The sequence below is a fragment of the Ctenocephalides felis genome, unplaced genomic scaffold (genome assembly GCF_003426905.1).
Source record: "Ctenocephalides felis isolate EL2017-DRISC unplaced genomic scaffold, ASM342690v1 CF-g0.4_SCAFFOLD_02530, whole genome shotgun sequence".
NCBI lineage: Eukaryota > Metazoa > Arthropoda > Insecta > Siphonaptera > Pulicidae > Ctenocephalides > Ctenocephalides felis.
In genome coordinates, this window is record NW_020538684.1 from 1 (window position 1) to 10,000 (window position 10,000).

At 38.7% G+C, this 10,000-nt stretch overlaps 1 pseudogene; it reads right to left on the reverse strand.

Annotated features, from left to right (window-relative positions):
* Positions 1-7,125: 7,125 nt before the first annotated feature.
* Positions 7,126-10,000, reverse strand: part of LOC113381036 — a 6,993-nt pseudogene continuing 4,118 nt past the window's right edge.

The window sequence follows — 10,000 nt, forward strand, 5'->3', positions numbered from 1 at the left end:
ATATATATATATATATTAGGGGGGGCCGAATCATTATTAATAGAAGTAAAATTAAGCGATATGGGCACCTTTTCATATGAAATATATGTGTTATTTAAATGATTTTGACTTCAAAACCATATATCGCAAATAACTCTTTAGCCAGCGAAATTTTCAATAAAATACTGGTTTTAATAAAGTTATATATTAATTTAGGCATGTGAATAATTCAAATTGTGAGTTATATTTTGATGATAGTTTGTACGGGGGTTTTTAAATCGGGTTTAGTTTGTTGTTATTTATTTCCATCAGAGTGCGCTAGTATTTTTTTATAATGATTCTCGAAGTTTCGAAAAGGATATATTAATGTGAAAAATTGGCATAAATCTCATTCAGTTCTCCAGTTAGACGTGAAGTATCAATGGCGAATTCTTATTTAAATTCCGGCGCAAGTGCCAGTAATTTGAATCATATGCGCTCGCATGATCAAATTACATTTGGGAAGCAAAAGATTTACTGGAATAAATCTTCCGACAAGTATGGAAATTATCAGGTATTATTTTATTTGGCCGAAATATCAAAAAAACAAAATAAATGTTTTCATATAAAACATTTACTCCAAATGTGGTAACGAAATTGATTCAGACGTGGGAAAAAATTGATATTCCAATATGGAGAAACGAAGTATCGCTAGAAAATGAACCGATTGATTGATAAATATAAAAGTACAAATAAAAGCAAGTCTACCCAAGCATCATTTCAGGAGTTTGTAGAATCCACGAAAGAATTATTTTATATTGGAAAATGCAAATGTGATTTGCGAAGATTACTGTGTTCCTGTGGACTGATCCCAGAACATTTACAAGCGTTTATGATGGATCAACATAATGAGAGGAAATCTACGATACCAGAATATATTATAAAAATTGAAGATGAAGTATCAGAATCTACAATAACTAGCAATATTACTCCAGGTGAGACATATACTCCAGATGTTGATTTTGATTCTAAAAGCAGTTCGGAAAGTTCACAAAATACCTCTCATATAAAACGTGGTCCATATAGTCGAAGATATAAGGCTCCAAGCTATGCCTTAATGTGCGACAGATTTGCAATTTCTGATAGAGTTGGTTCTGGCGTGGTGACGGCAATCCCTGCGTGACCTGGGCATAACGGATGATTGGGGCAATCCTGTCATTATGGATAAAAATAAAGCGTTCGTGAGAGGCAGAAAAATAGGCAAGCTCTACACAAACGATATGATTCTTCTGAATTAATAGCATTTTCATTCGACGGCCGAAAAAATGATTCTATTACCATGGAAAAATCGATAAGAAGTTTCACCCACGAATGATTAAAGAAGCGCATTTAGTTTTCTTTTTTAAAGGAACCGAATGGCCAATTGTTGGGTTACACAAAATTGGAAAATGAAGATTCGGAAAGTAAAGTAATCAAATTGAACGAGTTTTTCGCCGATAAAGGAATAGCTCTCGATTCTTTGATAGGCATATGTTGCGATGGTGAACCAGCAAATACAGGCGTAAAAAATGGTATTTTACGTCGATTTGAAATTCAGTTAAACAGGCCACTGCATTGGTTGTGTGTCTTCTCCACTTTAACGAACTTCCACTTCGCCATTTATTTAACTATTTGGAAAAATCATTGACCACTGGACCACGAACAAAAACTGGAATATTAAGCAAACAAATTGAAACATGCGAAAATATACCGGTGAGTTATAACATATTTACTATTTTTAATACCTATGTTCAAATTCAATATAATTTATTTTTCCTATATACTTCCAGCCGGTAAAAGACTTTGAAAAATCCCACTTGAAAATTTGGCTGATATAAGTCCTGCTGAATCGACAACTGACTCAAGTTATTTAATAAAAATAGCTAAAGCAGTTGCTTCTGGAGAAGTATCGACAGACGTAGCTAACATGAAACCAGGGCCAATAGCACATTCCCGTTGGCTCACGAAGGCTAGTAGGTTACTTCGGTTATATGTAAACTACTAATAAGCCTTCCAAAATTTGAAAATTTCTGGCAAAACTACGTAATGAAAGTATATATTCCAATGTACTTTAACATTAAATATTACAACTCTGTGGTGTATGGTAGTATATTATTTATAAATTTATTAGCTGGACGTAATATTTAGACTCGAATTTGAGACAAATTGTGAACAATGTTGCTAAAGAAAACGCATACTATGCTCACTCAGAAAATATTTTATTAGCAATGTTGTTTGATAATAAAAAGGAAATACGAGATTCAGCTATAAGAAAAATCTTATATTACCGTAATAATGTGGAAGACCTGACGCAATTGAGAGATTACAAAACACCCGAAATAAATTTCGAATGCACCGACTATACTAATATGATAGATATGGATGATTATTCAAATATATCCGAACCAGCCTTTACGCTAAATATTCCTCATGAACATCTAGTACAATATCTACAAAGCAATGAGTGTCCATGGAGTGACCCTAAAATTCCGGTCCACATTCAGGGAACTGAGAGACATGTTCAATTACTGGCTAATGTATCAAAACGCGTATTAGAGCAAAATCGCGAAGGTGTTATGACAGCGACACTACTATCTCGTGAAAAGCATCCTCGACTGGAAAGTAAGCAAAATTTCAGATATTAATTTATTTAAATTGTATTAGCTAAATGTAAGAAATTTTATTTTAAATAAAAATGTAACTTAAAGAAATAAAAATGTTGTATTTAAACCATGTCATGTAAATAAATAATAGAATAAATATATGTCATTCCTAAAAAACAAAAACAATATTTCTTCAAAAGTAGTTTGACCTGTTTCGATGCATGATTCTAGGTTAGGCTTACTCGCAAATGTCCCCTAACAGTTTACTTGATGTAGTCTGATGTACCCGTAAGTTACTGATTTCAAAAAGCCGGAAAATGTTTTAACCTGTTTCGATGCATGATTCTAGGTTAGGCTTACTCGCAAATGTCCCCGAACAGTTTACTTGATGTAGTCTGATGTACCCGTAAGTTACTGATTTCAAAAAGCCGGAAAATGTTTTTAACCTGTTTCGATGCATGATTCTAGGTTAGGCTTACTCGCAAATGTCCCTAACAGTTTACTTGATGTAGTCTGATGTACCCGTAAGTTACTGATTTCAAAAAGCCGGAAAATGTTTTTAACCTGTTTCGATGCATGATTCTAGGTTAGGCTTACTCGCAAATGTCCCTAACAGTTTACTTGATGTAGTCTGATGTACCCGTAAGTTACTGATTTCAAAAAGCCGGAAAATGTTTTTAACCTGTTTCGATGCATGATTCTAGGTTAGGCTTACTCGCAAATGTCCCCTAACAGTTACTTGATGTAGTCTGATGTACCCGTAAGTTACTGATTTCAAAAAGCCGGAAAATGTTTTTAACTGTTTCGATGCATGATTCTAGGTTAGGCTTACTCGCAAATGTCCCCTAACAGTTTACTTGATGTAGTCTGATGTACCCGTAAGTTACTGATTTCAAAAAGCCGGAAATGTTTTTAACCTGTTTCGATGCATGATTCTAGGTTAGGCTTACTCGCAAATGTCCCCTAACAGTTTACTTGATGTAGTCTGATGTACCCGTAAGTTACTGATTTCAAAAAGCCGGAAAATGTTTTTAACCTGTTTCGATGCATGATTCTAGGTTAGGCTTACTCGCAAATGTCCCCTAACAGTTTACTTGATGTAGTCTGATGTACCCGTAAGTTACTGATTTCAAAAAGCCGGAAATGTTTTTAACCTGTTTCGATGCATGATTCTAGGTTAGGCTTACTCGCAATGTCCCCTAACAGTTTACTTGATGTAGTCTGATGTACCCGTAAGTTACTGATTTCAAAAAGCCGGAAATGTTTTTACCTGTTTCGATGCATGATTCTAGGTTAGGCTTACTCGCAAATGTCCCCTAACAGTTACTTGATGTAGTCTGATGTACCCGTAAGTTACTGATTTCAAAAAGCCGGAAAATGTTTTTTAACCTGTTTCGATGCATGATTCTAGGTTAGGCTTACTCGCAAATGTCCCCTAACAGTTTACTTGATGTAGTCTGATGTACCCGTAAGTTACTGATTTCAAAAAGCCGGAAAATGTTTTTTAACCTGTTTCGATGCATGATTATAGGTTAGGCTTACTCGCAAATGTCCCCTAACAGTTTACTTGATGTAGTCTGATGTACCCGTAAGTTACTGATTTCAAAAGCCGGAAAATGTTTTTACCTGTTTCGATGCATGATTCTAGGTTAGGCTTACTCGCAAATGTCCCCTAACAGTTTACTTGATGTAGTCTGATGTACCCGTAAGTTACTGATTTCAAAAAGCCGGAAAATGTTTTTAACCTGTTTCGATGCATGATTCTAGGTTAGGCTTACTCGCAAATGTCCCCTAACAGTTTACTTGATGTAGTCTGATGTACCCGTAAGTTACTGATTTCAAAAAGCCGGAAAATGTTTTTAACCTGTTTCGATGCATGATTCTAGGTTAGGCTTACTCGCAAATGTCCCCTAACAGTTTACTTGATGTAGTCTGATGTACCCGTAAGTTACTGATTTCAAAAAGCCGAAAATGTTTTTAACTGTTTCGATGCATGATTCTAGGTTAGGCTTACTCGCAAATGTCCCCTAACAGTTTACTTGATGTAGTCTGATGTACCCGTAAGTTACTGATTTCAAAAGCCGGAAAATGTTTTTAACCTGTTTCGATGCATGATTCTAGGTTAGGCTTACTCGCAAATGTCCCCTAACAGTTTACTTGATGTAGTCTGATGTACCCGTAAGTTACTGATTTCAAAAAGCCGGAAAATGTTTTTAACCTGTTTCGATGCATGATTCTAGGTTAGGCTTACTCGCAAATGTCCCCTAACAGTTTACTTGATGTAGTCTGATGTACCCGTAAGTTACTGATTTCAAAAAGCCGGAAAATGTTTTTAACCTGTTTCGATGCATGATTCTAGGTTAGGCTTACTCGCAAATGTCCCCTAACAGTTTACTTGATGTAGTCTGATGTACCCGTAAGTTACTGATTTCAAAAGCCGGCGGAAAAATGTTTTTAACCTGTTTCGATGCATGATTCTAGGTTAGGCTTACTCGCAAATGTCCCCTAACAGTTTACTTGATGTAGTCTGATGTACCCGTAAGTTACTGATTCCAAAAGCCAGCCGGAAAATGTTTTTAACCTGTTTCGATGCATGATTCTAGGTTAGGCTTACTCGCAAATGTCCCCTAACAGTTTACTTGATGTAGTCTGATGTACCCGTAAGTTACTGATTTCAAAAGCCGGAAAATGTTTTAACCTGTTTCGATGCATGATTCTAGGTTAGGCTTACTCGCAAATGTCCCCTAAAGTTTACTTGATGTAGTCTGATGTACCCGTAAGTTACTGATTTCAAAAAGCCGGAAAATGTTTTTAACCTGTTTCGATGCATGATTCTAGGTTAGGCTTACTCGCAAATGTCCCCTAACAGTTTACTTGATGTAGTCTGATGTACCCGTAAGTTACTGATTTCAAAAAGCCGGAAAATGTTTTTAACCTGTTTCGATGCATGATTCTAGGTTAGGCTTACTCGCAAATGTCCCCTAACAGTTTACTTGATGTAGTCTGATGTACCCGTAAGTTACTGATTTCAAAAAGCCGGAAAATGTTTTTAACCTGTTTCGATGCATGATTCTAGGTTAGGCTTACTCGCAAATGTCCCCTAACAGTTTACTTGATGTAGTCTGATGTACCCGTAAGTTACTGATTTCAAAAAGCCGGAAAATGTTTTTAACCTGTTTCGATGCATGATTCTAGGTTAGGCTTACTCGCAAATGTCCCCTAACAGTTTACTTGATGTAGTCTGATGTACCCGTAAGTTACTGATTTCAAAAAGCCGGAAAATGTTTTTAACCTGTTTCGATGCATGATTCTAGGTTAGGCTTACTCGCAAATGTCCCCTAACAGTTTACTTGATGTAGTCTGATGTACCCGTAAGTTACTGATTTCAAAAAGCCGGAAAATGTTTTTAACCTGTTTCGATGCATGATTCTAGGTTAGGCTTACTCGCAAATGTCCCCTAACAGTTTACTTGATGTAGTCTGATGTACCCGTAAGTTACTGATTTCAAAAAGCCGGAAAATGTTTTTAACCTGTTTCGATGCATGATTCTAGGTTAGGCTTACTCGCAAATGTCCCCTAACAGTTTACTTGATGTAGTCTGATGTACCCGTAAGTTACTGATTTCAAAAAGCCGGAAAATGTTTTTAACCTGTTTCGATGCATGATTCTAGGTTAGGCTTACTCGCAAATGTCCCCTAACAGTTACTTGATGTAGTCTGATGTACCCGTAAGTTACTGATTTCAAAAAGCCGGAAAATGTTTTTAACCTGTTTCGATGCATGATTCTAGGTTAGGCTTACTCGCAAATGTCCCTAAAAGTTTACTAGATGTAGTTTGAAATTATATATAAATACTGAATATTTTGTTAAAAAGGAAATAAATATACTGAATATTTTATTATAAAAGAATCGAAATATTTATAGGTTGGAAGTTACTAATTATTTAGAGTATATTACAAAAATTAAATAAAAATAGCAACTTGCACGTATTTTGCACATTGACAACTTACACGTATTCTGAAAATTGACAACTTGCACGCATTATGCAAATTGACAACTTGCACGTATTTTACACATTGACAACTTGCACGCATTTTGCATTATAGATAACTTATACGTACTTTGCTTATTAGCAACTTGTACGCATTTCCAAGAAATTTAGCAAAAAACATTCTCCCTATTTAGAATTTAATGAATTATATCATATATTTATATTAAAAAATTATGAAAAGTTTCTCTTAAAAACATATATTTCGTAAACTTACAAAATATTTATAACTATTCTCTTGACATTATGGTTATTGAAAGAAATAATAAATATTTCTAGTATTGGAATTTGTCAATAAGTTTTGATTTACGTGCTGACTCACGCACGTTGTACAAAATAGCTAGGTAGATACCGAAGAAGTGTCACATGTACAGCATGTACAAGTTTTCGACTGTCAAGCCTACTGATTGTGGCATGCTGCAATGCGACGGCTTAAGGCTTATGCTCTAATAGCGTGGGGTGACGTCAAGCCAACATGACGAATCCCCAAGCCAAGGGCTGAGTCTCAACGGATCGCAGCGTGGTAACTGCTCTGCCGAGTACAACACCCCGCCAGGTACCTAAGTCGTTTACAAACGATTCCGAGTCTCTACATCGAACTAGTGACCCATGATCGACCGCTATAGGCAAGACAGATATAACGGACGGATATCGCCCCTGTCCAGCGCCCCATTCGGCTAAATATGGCTCGTGCGATAAACGGCGTGTGCCGAATACCTAATAAATCACATTGTATTGAGCCTTTCGACTCACGAGACTCTAGAGATATCGTTGCTTACTTTGTCTAGAAAGGATACGGCCTTAGAGGCGTTCAGGCATAATCCCACGGATGGTAGCTTCGCACCACCGGCCGCTCGACCGAGTGCGTGAACCAAATGTCCGAACCTGCGGTTCCTCTCGTACTGAGCAGGATTACTATCGCAACGACGATTCATCAGTAGGGTAAAACTAACCTGTCTCACGACGGTCTAAACCCAGCTCACGTTCCCTATTTGGGGTGAACAATCCAACGCTTGGCGAATTCTGCTTCGCAATGATAGGAAGAGCCGACATCGAAAGATCAAAAAGCAACGTCGCTATGAACGCTTGGCTGCCACAAGCCAGTTATCCCTGTGGTAACTTTTCTGACACCTCTTGCTGAAAACTCTTCAAGCCAAAAGGATCGATAGGCCATGCTTTCGCAGTCCCTGTGCACACTGAACAACGGGATCAAGCCAGCATTTGCCCTTTTGCTCTACGCGAGGTTTCTGTCCTCGCTGAGCTGGCCTTAGGACACCTGCGTTATTATTTGACAGATGTACCGCCCCAGTCAAACTCCCCGCCTAGCAGTTTCCTCGAATCGGATCACGCTAGAGTATTGTTGGCGATCGGCGCAATGGCTCACACCACTCTTATGCGCTTGGCTCTAGAAAACCGTGACAGTCGGAACGCAAGTTTTCGACGCACGCTTTCCGCCCATCGAGTAAGTAAAGAAACGATGAAAGTAGTGGTATTTCACCGACGATATTACTATCTCCCACTTATGCTACACCTTTATGTCTCCTTACAATGCCAGACTAGAGTCAAGCTCAACAGGGTCTTCTTTCCCCGCTAATTTTTCCAAGCCCGTTCCCTTGGCAGTGGTTTCGCTAGAAAGTAGATAGGGACAGTGGGAATCTCGTTAATCCATTCATGCGCGTCACTAGTTAGATGACGAGGCATTTGGCTATTTTTTTTTTTTTTTTTTTTTTGGCTAGGGGGGGAATGCATTTACGCACGCCGGTCGCCAGGTTGACCAGGCAGTGTGGGACTCGACCCGAAGGCAATACCCACTAAACCTAACTCCTAGTATTATGCCTGGCGGGTGTTGGCGCAGGCAGCACGCATTAATACAGATGGTTAGCCGATCCCCTGTCGCTCACTTCTTATAGTCGTTGTTCGTGACCATTTGCTGAATCCGATTAGCCCTCCTATAAGTACTCTGGTGGAAATTACTTTTAATTCGTCACTAGTTAATATTTTCTCCGACACTAGATATTTCGCAGATTCCTCATGCCATACACCTCTGATATTTAGTGTGATGGAATTGTATGACACTGTTGACACATTGTACTTCTTTTCACCTTGTTTTCCAGATTTTTATAATATTCTAACTTGCGTTTGTGGGCTCTAGCCATGTCCATGGATCCTCCAACAATTTGGGCATCCAGAACAATGGCTCTTCCACTTTGCGCGCGCAATTAAATCTGGTTTTCTGGTGCCTTCCGCCGTCTTGAAGTTTGGTTCTAGGTCGACGTGCGAGTACGTTTTCTCTAGGGCTCTTTTTACATACTGACACACGGCGTTGTGTCTCTCAATTCGCTGTCGATGGCTCCTGTGGCATGTCTGTAAAATATGGTCAAGGGTTTCGGGAGCATTGCAGCCGCCCGACGAAAAACCTGTCTTGTTTTCTTCCCCTGGTGGTACGGGATCTTGTGGCATTGCATTAATTCTAAACTTAATGCAGTTCATATAGTCTTTGCCCGACAGGAACCTACTGCCATCAATTACCCATCGATGTTGTGATGGGGTCTTCGACGATTTCGCGAGTGGTCCCCCGTCCACTGACTGATGCAGTAGCCGGGGCCCACCTCTCGTCTAATTGCTTTTGAGAAGACAGGACGTTTGTTGTTGTCCTTTAACCGTTTTTCGCAGTTGGCAATCTCCAGTTTGTGGAATTCGTTTTCGCCCCAGTTTAATTTATTAGCCGGTTTTTACGTCTCAGAGGTACCAGCCACCTTAAAGAGGGAAACGATAAGCCTCCGTCCTTAAAGTGCGCGTAAAAGTAAGCTGTAGTGAGGTCATTTGGTAATCTGAGCCAAGACTTAATCGCTTCTTACCACCGTCAAGTGATTTGAGAAGACCCAACTTGGCGTTTCCAGGGTTAGTTGATGTAACAGCCTGGGAATACCAATGGTTCTCAGTGCAAATAGGCGTTTTGTTGTGGCTTTAATGGTGCTTTTGTCAGTTTATCAATAATTATTTGGAGCTTGCTATTGATATCCCCAATGTTGGCACCTTCTGGAGTAAATGGTACTCCTAAGTAGCACCAGCCGTCTGTTCTCGATAGAGCCGGAAAGTTCCAGCCCTCCACATGTGAAGACGGTGTGTTATTGTCTACAAATGATTTCTTAACATGCGGTGCATTTTAATGGAAAACAGTGAACGATTTACTATTGTTGATTACAAGACCGCAGCTAGAAAGAAAGTTGCTGCATATGATCCAATAATGACTGCAATCCTTGATTGATTTGAAGCCACCAGAATTAGCAGAATTAGGTATCTGCAAAAGCAGTATATTATAGACCTTATCATCAATCCTGACTCCAATCTCT